Source organism: Triturus cristatus, chromosome 2_1 (assembly GCF_964204655.1).
Source record: "Triturus cristatus chromosome 2_1, aTriCri1.1, whole genome shotgun sequence".
Classification (NCBI taxonomy): domain Eukaryota; kingdom Metazoa; phylum Chordata; class Amphibia; order Caudata; family Salamandridae; genus Triturus; species Triturus cristatus.
In genome coordinates, this window is record NC_140581.1 from 523,163,791 (window position 1) to 523,175,634 (window position 11,844).

The window sequence follows — 11,844 nt, forward strand, 5'->3', positions numbered from 1 at the left end:
AAACAAGCTGAGAAAAGGTGGAGACGCGACTATAATGACACCTTTAAAGAGGTGTGGAAAACTAAGGTCCTTGCCTACAAGAATCTGATTAAATAATCTAAAGCAGAATACTATTCCTCTCTGATCTGCAACACCACTAACATTCCCAGGAGTATTTTTAATATACTAAATAGCGTCACCAATCCGGAGTGTTCCAAGAATGCGATCGTCCCGTCCCAAGACCTTTGTGACAACCTTGCTGTATTTTTCAAGGAAAAAACTGAACTCATCCTTAAAGACCTGGACACTCCTTTGGATCTCGTCCCTCCCTCCGACCTGAGACCTGGTTCTCCGGTGGACCGATTGGCTGGCCCTGCCACAGCTACGAAGGAAACTTTACTCAAGTTCCCACCACTTACTTATGAGGCCTTCACTAAGTTAGCTAGAGGAATCGCCTCCGGGTCTCCCATGGATCCGGTGCCTCCCAAAATCTGGAAGGAATTTGAGGATGAACTATTCCCCACACTCCACCAAATTTGTAACCAATCCCTGGTGACTGGCACCGTCCCAGCTCATTGGAAACGGGCGTTAGTCTCTCCTTTGTTAAAAAAAAACCTCCCTAGACCCTGATTGCTCAAAAAACTATAGGCCCATCTCCCTGCTGCCTTTCCCTGCCAAAGTAGTTGAGCGTCTAGTTAGCAAGACTCTCTCCGACCATCTGGAACATCATCTTTTACTAGATGGGGACCAATTTGGTTTTCGGCCTGCCCATGGTACCGAAACAGCCCACATCACCTCTATGGATGAGCTTCAAAGGCGTGCAGACAGAAGACAGGCAGCGTTCCTGATCCTGCTCGATATGTCTGCCGCCTTTGACACGGTGAATCACAAGATCCTACTGAGGCGGCTGTTTGAGGCGGGAGTGAGAGACACTGCGCTACAATGGTTTCATTCATTTTTGCAGGATAGGCAGCAGGCAATATCCATGCCACCTTTCCAGTCAGCCTTTTCCCTGGTAACGCATGGGGTCCCTCAGGGCTCAGCAATCAGCCCAATACTCTTTAATGTATACCTCAGACCTTTGATTTTACTCATCAAAAGCTTCAACATCAGAATTATCAACTACGCCGACGACACGCAGATGATCCTCTCCTTGGAAGGAGAGGACTCAACCTCTGTGGAGGTCCTACACAATTGTCTGCGTGACACGTCCCGGTGGCTAAAGGACAACTCCCTTCAGTTCAACGCAGGGAAGACGAAGGTGCTCTTCAGTGCCGGAACTAGGATTCCCCGACCGTTTCCGTTTCCGGAATCAGGGTCCAATGTACGGCCGGTGGAATCAGTTCGTAACCTAGGGGTCATGTTGGATCATAGGCTCAGCATTGAGACGCATGTTCAAAAAACGTCTGCCTGTTGTTTTGCCATTCTCCGTTCCCTAAGGAAAGTTCTGCCCCTCTTACCTACCCATGCCCGCGCCCAAGTGGTTAGATGTACCATCCTTAGCAGGTTAGACTATTGTAATGCCCTCCTGCTTGGGTCCCCTGAGTTCCTGCTGGACAGGCTCCAGAGGGTCCAATCAGCAGCTGCTAAGCTGGCTCTGGGGCTTCCGAGAAGATCTCATGGACCGTCCGCCCTGGCAAAACTGCACTGGCTTCCTATAAGACAGAGGATTCAATTTAAGGCCCTTTGTATAGTCTTTAGGGCTCTCCATGGCACTGGCCCAGCCCCCTTACATTCCAAATTTGCCTGGTACACTCCAACCAGACAGCTTTGATCCTCTGACGCCAAACTGGTAGTCGTACCAGATTCAGGAAAGTCAGAGCCGGAGGTAGATCCTTCGAGGTGGCAGCTGCCAGACTATGGAACACTCTTCCTATCGAGATTAGGCACCTCAACGAACTCCTCCCGTTCAGAAGAAGGATTACAACTTGGTTATTCCCCTGTTAGTCTGCCTGTAAGCTCTCACTCCCTGTGTTTTTTCACTTCCGTCTCCTCTGATCTTTCAGCGCCAGGATGCCTGCAATGGTGACAGCCGCGCTTTACAAATTCTCAAAATAAATAAATAATAATAAATATAATGATAGTTCAAAAAGATTTCTCTCCTTTAAGGTTATATGTGATATGGACCTTCCATGCATCATTATTGTTCTATAATATCAGTAACAATAGCAAATAAGGATTGTGACTTATTTCTGTAAATAGTTGTAATTCTATCCATGCTTCCAAGTACCTTATTATGACTTTGGCGATCCTCCTGCAGCACTGTCACTGCTCCGTCTGTCCGCTGAAGGACAACCAAGGCTGTGGTACGCCCCTTTAGTTGCCTCTCTGCCACCCTTTTTATGGCGGGCTCATTACCATGAAAAGGGCGGTGAAAAGTCAACTCGCAATATGCTCAGCAGTGCCAGCAACGGCACCGCCAGCGTAGTCATGCTGGTTGCAGACCGCTGGCCCAGTGATTCCGGCAGTCTCGTAGCAGTCCAACCACCACACTTAGAATATTGCAGGTGAACCCGCACGGTGGTGGCAGTCCAACTGCCACCACGAGTACATGTAATAAAGCCCTAAGCATTAAAAAGCAAGCAATCTTACCTTAATCTTAAATTAGAAGGGCCCCTTGGGAGTTGCGGGATCCTAGACTACCCGCTGGTCATCTGCGAAAATGTAGCCCTCAAGAAAATAAAAGAAGCGGATCAAGAAGCAAATTGTTTTTGTTTTCCTAACCCTGGCTAGGAGGTGGACACCTACTTGGCCTTGCAGTATCCGTTGCCATTTCCCTATGTGTCTACCGCCATCCTGAATGTGGATTTTCATGGCTTGCGGGCTGGGATTTAATCCACCTCCTGTTTGTGCATGTGGGATGATGTCACACAGAATAGTCCTGGCCCCTTAATATACAAAAATTGCTGTCCAGAGATTTTCATTTTTGATTTGTGTATTTGTATTATTAAAGAAGTTATTTAGCCTGGGTAGACATTGCTAATCCATCCTAATTTTTCAGGATGACATTTTTAAAAATGGCAGATGTGTTGTGGTGATGATGTAATATTTCAGGAACGATGATACCGATATACTTCATTTTGGTGTCAAAACATAGATTTTGGGTGTCAAGTAGTCTTATAGAGAGATAAAATAACACCTCAGAGCAACCCTTCTGCCTTTTTCCAAAATGGCGGCTCTACAATGATGTGTTTTAGACAACATATTGGTAATTTATTTTAATATTGTTTTTGTTTCAGGTTTTCTGTGGATTCCAATTTGTAAACATGAGCAAAGCAGATGGTAGCAGAGGATCTTTACCTCCCGACAGAGTGTTGCTAACTAAAAAATCTGAGGACCCCTTCAACAAATAAAAATGTGTCATATGTGTCATATGTCAAACTAATCCAAAAGAAGGGATAACATCAACTGCGGCTGGACAGAAGAGAGTTTGAGATGCTGCAGTAATGCGGCAGCACAAAGTTCCCAAAAGATTAAAACTGATGGGATCAAATATTTTATCATTGTAACACAAGTGCTGCAAGTCGTATACAATGGAAAAAAGACAGGAAAAAATTGTCAAAAAATAGCAGAAACCAGTGAATCAAAACAAGAATACAGGTCTTCTGAGAAAGCGACAACAACCAAACCCAATGCCCATCCACTTAGAAGTTTGATGGCTACCCCTCGTCCACCCCCAACAACTGTTCGGAAAGCAGAGGATCTTCAATGTGTTATCTGTGGTTTAACCAGAACAAGGGCCACAGAGATTGACAAAAGAACAAAGCACAGCGTTTGTGATTCTCAAAGGGCATACATGTTTTTCCCTGCGGATAGTTTCTTTCAAGATGAAGTTTTCAGCTGAGTAGCTGATCTAAATACCTAGATGAATGTATTTGCAACGGATTGGTATGCCTACGCAAACTGCATGTGTGCATACATTTGAAAATATGACTGTACAATGAGCTCCAGGCAGAAATGTAACCGCCAGCCTACAGTTAAGTTTGCACTATTTGAAAAAGCAAATGAAGATTTAAAACCAATCTTGAGTCCTGGCTACGGGTTTACACTTAGTGAGATCAGAGAAATTATGGTCAACATTGATGAAGCTGTATTGATCCATAATAATGAAATTATGATTTTTCTGGTATGAATGTAGTGACAGAATTAATTTTTTATCGGTCTAACAAAAAGAAAGAGCCACTTATAGTATTCTCAGTTGATTTGACTCCAGAAGTTCTTGCTGCCAAAAAAAGATCATAGGATTCAGTAAAATCAGCAAGAACTATTTTGATAGGCGTCCTGAAAGATTTAAGTTTTGGACTTACTGACTTTTGTGAATGCCTGATGTTGTCTTAACATTTTTTTTTCATTGCTTAATATCAGCAGAGCAAAACTGTAACAAACTAAAGTTCTTGAGTTTGAACAGAAGCCGACAACATTGATGGTGGCTTGAAGATATAAGTGAAGAAATGGAAGACGATCCAATGAACCAACAGGCTTATGCTGTGCAAATGTACTGTCTTTTCCAAATCATGTTTATGAATTACATCACGGCAAAAAGGAAACTTCGCTAAACATGATGTCTACCCATGCAATCTACGACAAGTGCAAAAAAGTAGAGAGATAATCACTTCAATGAATCGGATTGGTGTATCAGCACATTATAATGACATAGAACAGAGCAGGAAATTGTTAGCAGCTCATGCTGTAAAATCTTGTCAATCCGACAGCACACCAGTTACGTTACCAGGAAAGGATTTACAATTGCTGTTCTGGATAATTTTGATTTTGTAGACAGTTCGTCTTTGTCTGGACCATCCAGCACACATGATACTGCCATGGAGCTTTTTTAAGACTGTATCAGTGAAGTAGCTGCTGGAAAACAAGCTGTGTCAGCTGTAGGCATGAACAAACAAAGCTGCAAACATACAACCCAATTGCCTTGCCAACATGTGCAAACTCACTACAAGCCATCAACACGTCCCAGTCTACCAGAAAGTTTCAAAGTGGCTGAGTACATGGATCTTTTTCTACCTGATGCTGCGGTGCACAAAGCTGATTTAAATTAATTTATCATATCGCTTATTTGGTGCCTACTGAAGGATAAAGAAAAGCCAGTTCCTCCGTGGGCTAGAATTCATGCTCTGATCTCGAAGAATATCATCGCACTGAAGAAAGTTGGATTTTAACCAGTAATACCATCTCCAGTCACAAACTACGCAACAGTATGCACAGCTCTAAATAAACTAAAAAATGTGCATTATCAGTTTGAAGACTAGCCTATCCTGCCAATTTTCTGCAATGAAGGTGTTTTCTGTATTGTAGCTGACATGTTTATGAGCAACCCAGTAGAATTTGATGATTTTTATCCAATAATGGCTGTTTTCCACATGACAAAAGTTGTGTTGCGGTGTGCAGAATGTTATCTCAGTGGATGTGGCATAGACAATGCACTTATTGAGGCTGAAATCTTTGAAAGCAAAACTGTCCAGTAAGTATTGAGCGGAACTCATTATGTTTGTTCGTGACAAGGTATGCTAATCATATCGGAGGCTATAGAAAAATTGCGTTAGAATGCTTTCTGGAACAAGAATGACAAATTAAGTTTTGCATAGCTTATCTCAGAAGTGAATAAGGGAAAAGGTGCACTTCATTCAAAAGACATAATGCAAACCCAGGCAATGTTCAATACACAAAGTTTAATATCAGAAAACCAAGTTCCTAGAGTTTGTCAAAGAATGTGAAGAAAAATCTGAACTTTGCAAGTACTGGGGAAATATTTTACATGTGATAGCTCCAGTGATAAACTTGGTACATGCTGAACGGGAAGGAGATTTGGAGCTGCAGGTGAAGACTGTGGAGTCAATGGTTACCGTGTTTTGTTAATTTGATTGTATAAACTACCTGAGATATGGGTCCTGGTATTTGGAAAGTGTGAAGAAGCTAGAGTTGAAAAAACCATACGTGTACAGAAAACTAATCCAAAGATACGATACAAATTCGCAAAACTGCCATAGCCAGGAACATGAAGTGACATGCTGGATCGTCTGTGCCATCGCCATCCACGCCAAGCAGGATTCATGATGGTGTGAGGGTGACCTCAATTCCCAGTGATCTCCCTAAGAAAGATTATATGGCTCTATGGAGTGACTGCAAGTGTGGACAAGTGGCAAAGACGTGCACTAACTCAGCGTCTAAACTGTCACAACGAGGACAAGTGGTGCCCGCTGTTCCTCCCCACTGCGCAATCCTTGCAGGTGTGTAATATAACGAGTAAATTGTTTTATAGTGCTGGGCCTGAAGTGCGGCTGAGCAAAGAATATTGCGCCCTAATTCTAATGAGAGATGGAATCACTCGTGTCCCACTTGCTTTCATATTTCCCAATGTCATCCTCTTTACTCGCAATCAGTTCGGCGTAAAGTCTTTTGATCGTGCAGCTGGCCCTACCCTCAATAATTTCCATAATTGTATTTTTCCCAAACCCAGCAGACCCGTCCTTTTTGGTTATTAGAAAACTCCTGCCTTGTAAATACTTTAAAAAGTTTCTTGTCTCGACCCCATAGGCCAACTGGATATCAGCAAACTGGCACATTCCATTCAAGCCCATCAGGTCCCCCACCTTCGTTACCCCAACCCGCCCCCAGTCTGTAAAGACAGGATCTGCAAATATTTCCCCTGGAAGGGTACGATTTCTGTACAATCGGGTATATGCATTAAACCTCCCTAATCCACATATTTCCCTAAATGATGTCCATATCTTGTGTGCAGCGATCAGTGTCTTAAACTTGGTTCTTTTAAAATAGCTGGGATCTGTATTTCAAAAAGGCGTTCTCTGCGTCCCCGCCAAGCAATAGCGAGTATATATCTATAGAGCCTAGAGTATCCTCTGATTCGGGTCCTCCGGCCCTAAAAGTCCAGACACGTACTGCAAGGCTGCTGCCCAGTAGTACATTTTAAGATCAGGAACAGCCCAACCTCCTCTATCCCTAGGGAGTGCAATATATCGTAGAGCCCTTCTAGTCTTGCCGTGTGTCCATATAAATCTGTTTATCACCTGTTCTAGTGTAACAAACCATTTTGCCTTGAATGTGAGTGGGATTGCCCTAAAGAGGTAAAGAAACTTTGGCAAGAGGATCATTTTGATAATATTATTAAGCCCTACTACAGAAAGGTGAAGATTATGCAGTCTATCCAGTTCTTTTTTTGCTTTATTTATTATAGGTTCTATATTCCTATCCACCACTTTATCCAGATCCGCCGAGATATTAACCCCCAGATAAACTCCAGATTCCACTACTCGAATGTCCGAGCATTCTGCCTTCTCGTTCTTAATTATCTGCGTCTTGGGTCCATTCAGGGCGTATCCAGAAACTCGGCTAAAGCCTAAGGCTTCCAGCTCAACCTCACTTATGGCCTCTGTGGGTGCTGGGGTGAGAATTGCCACGCCGTCGGCATATGCCAGGATTTTACATTCACCACCATGGGTCTTTATAGGGGGAATTATATAATTAGCCTCCAACTTGCGTAGTAAAGGGTCTATATACAACGTGAAAAGCAGTGGCGAACATGGGCAGCCCTGCATCGTGCCCCATTTAATCTGTAGGGGCATCGTATATCCAGCATTCACGCGGACTCGGGCTGTAGGAGCTAAATATAATTCCTGAATAGTTTTCATGAAGCCCTCTCCACAGCCAGACCATCTTAGAGTTGACCAGAGATAGTCCCAGGAGACCCGATCAAATGCTTTTTCAGCATCCAGTAACATAACTGCTATCGGATCTCCTGGAACCTCTGTAGCATCAAATAAGGTAATGACTCTACGGATATGCTGCGTCGTGCCTCTTCCTGGAACAAATCCGTGTTGAGTTGTGCTAACCAATGTATCTATAACCTTCGATAGCCTAACTGCCAAAGCCTTGGATAAGATTTTTGCATCAGAATTCATCAGCGTTATTGGCCTACAAGACCCTGGTTATGTGGATGGCTTCCCCTTTTTTAGAATAACTACAATATCTGCTCCTGCCCAGGTGTTTGCAATAGATATCCCTAGCTGAGCCTGTTGTACTGTAGTAATCAAGTCGGGGGAGATTACATCCTGAAAAGTTTTATGAAATTCTATCGGGATCTGGTCGGGCCCTGCTGCCTTACCTGACTGTAGGCTCGCCAAAGCGGCAAGAATCACTTCCGCCTCCAGGGGTGCGTCTAGGGCTTCTCTATTCTCCTGAGAAAGGTATGGGGCAGAAATATCACTAAGATATGATCGGATTTCAGAGGGGTCTTTTGATTGTTCTTCGTCATATAGTGTCGCATAAAACTGTCTGAAAACCTCGCGGATTCCATCCGAGTCCGTGAGCAATCGCCCAGAGCCACAAGTAATCCATTTAACTTCACCTAGAGCTGCTTTTTGCCTCTCACGAACTGCTAAAGTGTGGCCCACCCGTTCGCTAAATTCGTAGCACTGTTCTCTTCTTGCTAAGTATGTGGCAGCCACCTTACTGGATATGTTCTCCTCTGCCTCAGCTTTTGCCCTGGCAACTTTAATAAGTGCCTGATCTAAGGGTGCACCTACTGCCGAGAGCAAATCCAGATCCTCCTCGGCATCTACAAGAGCCTTGGTCAGTTCTGTTACTCTTAATCGCTCCTGCCTTTGTCTAAACAAACTGAAGCTTAATGTCTCTCCCCGAATACTTGCCTTGAAGGCGTCCCAAGAGATTCCTGGGGAAGTACTACCTCTATTAATTTCCCAATATCCTTTAATCCAACCTTTCATATGTCGGACATAATTATCATCCTTTAATAATCCCCGCTCAAAGGTCCACATCCGCTCGAGTAAACTTGCCTTGTGGGGTCTAGGGAAAAAACTAGAGGATTGTGGTCGGAGATATTCCGAGGCAATTTTTCAATCTGGGAGTTTGACAACAAACAGTTAGAGACTAAAAAATAATCCAATCTGACACAGACCTTATGAGGGGCAGAGTAGTGAGTAATCCCAGAGTCGCTGGGCTTCAACTTTGTCCAAACGTCTACTAATGCATTATTCCTTGTTAGACTTAGAATTGCACGACACACTGTCTTCTTCCGGCCCTGATATCTCTCGGTAGGATCCAAACCCAAACCTCCTACCCCGTTGATATTAAAGTCCCCACAGAGAATTACATGTGGAGCCCATGTAGCTAATTCTAAATCCAAAAAAGCAAATACCTCCGGGTCATCCTCAGGTGATCCATATATTGACCCCAGAGTAACCCAGTCCCCATTTATCATACATTCTATTAAAGCCCATCTGCCCCCCTGGTCCTCAATCCTTTTCCTGACTACCACATCTTTTAATCTAGACAATATAGCCACCCCTCTAGTTTTAGCCCCCTGTTTTGAGTGAGCAAGTAGATGAAACCCCAGCTGTTCTAGTAAGAAACCCTTGGTCCCCTCAATATGTGTCGCCTGCAGACATATGAAATCGGCACGCATTGCTCTCAACAATGCTGATACTTGTTGCCTTTTAAGGTGATCGTTCAGACCACATACATTAAATGTAACTATTCGTGTACACATTAAAATACATCTGGTGCCTGTCCTAGCCAATTATCCAGCAAAACAATGGTCAGACTTATATTATTGTCTTCTATTTCTCCAGTATCCATCTCCTCAACCATTTTATTTTGTGTGATCCAACATGTGCAATCCCTGTGGTCCCTCAAGTGCCTAACTGTGCTGTGCCCTGTGACCGTACCCATCCCCGCTCCCCCCCGCACCCCTCCCGCAGAGCCCTCCCACCCCCCTTACAGGCAAATAGGTGAGTCATGACCTATGTGTGACAGCTATGAGCCCATAAGGAGTCGCGAGCCCCCCCTCCCTTTATAACCCAACCTAATCTACTTGTGCTGTTGCTATGCTCTCCCTAAAGTTTGCATACTGAATCTAATACTACGTCAATTTGGCAGCCACCATGAATATGTATGCTGTCACAATACGGCCCTGCTGCCCCTTTGGACCTTCTTTTCTTTTAGCTCTATCAAATATGCTTGGGCCTTGATTTCAGAGAAGAACATCCTGACTTGGCCATTCACCAACACTTTAAGACGAGATGGAAATAATAAGAAAGCCTTACAGCCCAAGTTCTGGAAGGCAGGTATCAGCTGTCTTAACTGCCATCTCCTCTCCACAGTAGCGTGACAAAAGTCTGGACGGGCAAAGAATGGCATACCCTCAAATGAGCGCCTGGCCTCGGGTTTTGCCTTGGCCATAATCTTCTGTCTGAGAAGGTAGTTCCCCACATAGACAAGGATAGCTCTGGGTCTGTCAGACTGGGATGCCACATACCCTTTCCTCTGAGTCAGGGGGAACCGATGTGCCCGCTGCACCTCGCTCTCCCAATTCCATGTTGACATTTCCGGGAAAGCCCCCCTCAGCAAGGCAATGGCAAATGCCCGGACATCCTGCCCCTCTGCCCCTTCCGCCACTCCCAGCAGTGTGATATTATTCCGCCTTTGACGATTCTCCAAATCTTTGATTTTCCACTGTACGTCCTCCGCCACTTTCTCTTGTGCTTCCTTAAATGCCTCCCATTTGCTGACATCGTCCTCGAGTTTCCCCGTCCTTTCCTCCACCTGAGTAACTCTGCCTGCAATGTCAGCATACAGTTTATTCATTTTCCTTAATGACCCCTGTATTTTTTGAGTTGCCTGTTTGGCCCTTCGACTCTCTGACCTGGCCTCCCCTGCATTTGCTTCAGGGTAGTGTACAACAAATCCATGGTGGGGATCTGCGGTGGGCTAAGAGAGTGCTGTTGTGAATTCGCACCCCCATCTTCTTGATACAACTGAGATGTGGCGGAATAGTCCCAGTCGAGCTTTTTAACAACCTCTGCCTGTGATGGGCTCCCTGCTGACTTTGGTTTAGACCGGGATCTATCTCTCTGTAGCTTTGCCCTCTGAATGGCTGATGCCCTCTGCACTGAGATACCTTCTACTGCGGAGTACTCCGAGTCTGAGTCCCCCGTGTAACTTCCCCCACTTGATAATGATGACCCTGAATCGTCATTAAGGGAGAAGAAACAATCATTGTTAGGGGAGCCGGGGACTGAGCCAGGGAAACCCATTTTCTGAAGCCGTTTAGAAGTAGTCAGTCCAGCAATTGTACCTTAAGGTGGGATTAATTGTAACCCCGCAGGAAGAGACTCGCGCCCATCAACAGTGTTTGAGCTAGCATTTTTATCTATACTTGCGCCCGGAGTAACTAATCCAGATCCAACATCAGCATCGAGAGGAACAGCCCCTAGCGCTGTGTGCCCAAGCCACCATCAGCTGCTGCTCATACCTGCGCCTCCGGCACCGCTTTGGATGCCGCTCCAGATGCCTGTGATCCCACCTCAATCTCAGTCTCAGGGAGAGCAGCCATCTCGTGCTGAGTGTCCGCGCAACTATCAGCCATCACTCGTGCTTGCTCCTCCAACTCATCCAGCCTGTCATCCGTATGCACACCGCTCGGCTTACTTTGTCTTTCTGCTGGCCCAGGAGAGCGTTGGATCTGCGTCTCGTCTAGGGATACAGTGCATGCATCATCGCCCGCCTCGAGGTTCCCTGGAACATCCACCGTTACCATGGGGAAAGACTCGTACAAGGTAGGCTGTCGGATCATATTCTCTTTGGTTCTCGCACCTCCGTTTTGCCGATTCTTAGCGCCTTTCCAGGCGGCGGCTGTAATCTCTTTTTCCCCAATAATGCGATCGCTGCCTGTGTCCTCAGAGGCCTCTACGTTCTTGGTGACCAGCCTTCGTGCCGGCGCTGGTTAGGGGCCGGAGCAGGAGTCGGTGCCGCTGCTTCTTTTTGCGGCTCCTTGAGGATCGAGGATTCCTTCTGCTCTTTCGGGGCCTTGGGCCCTCT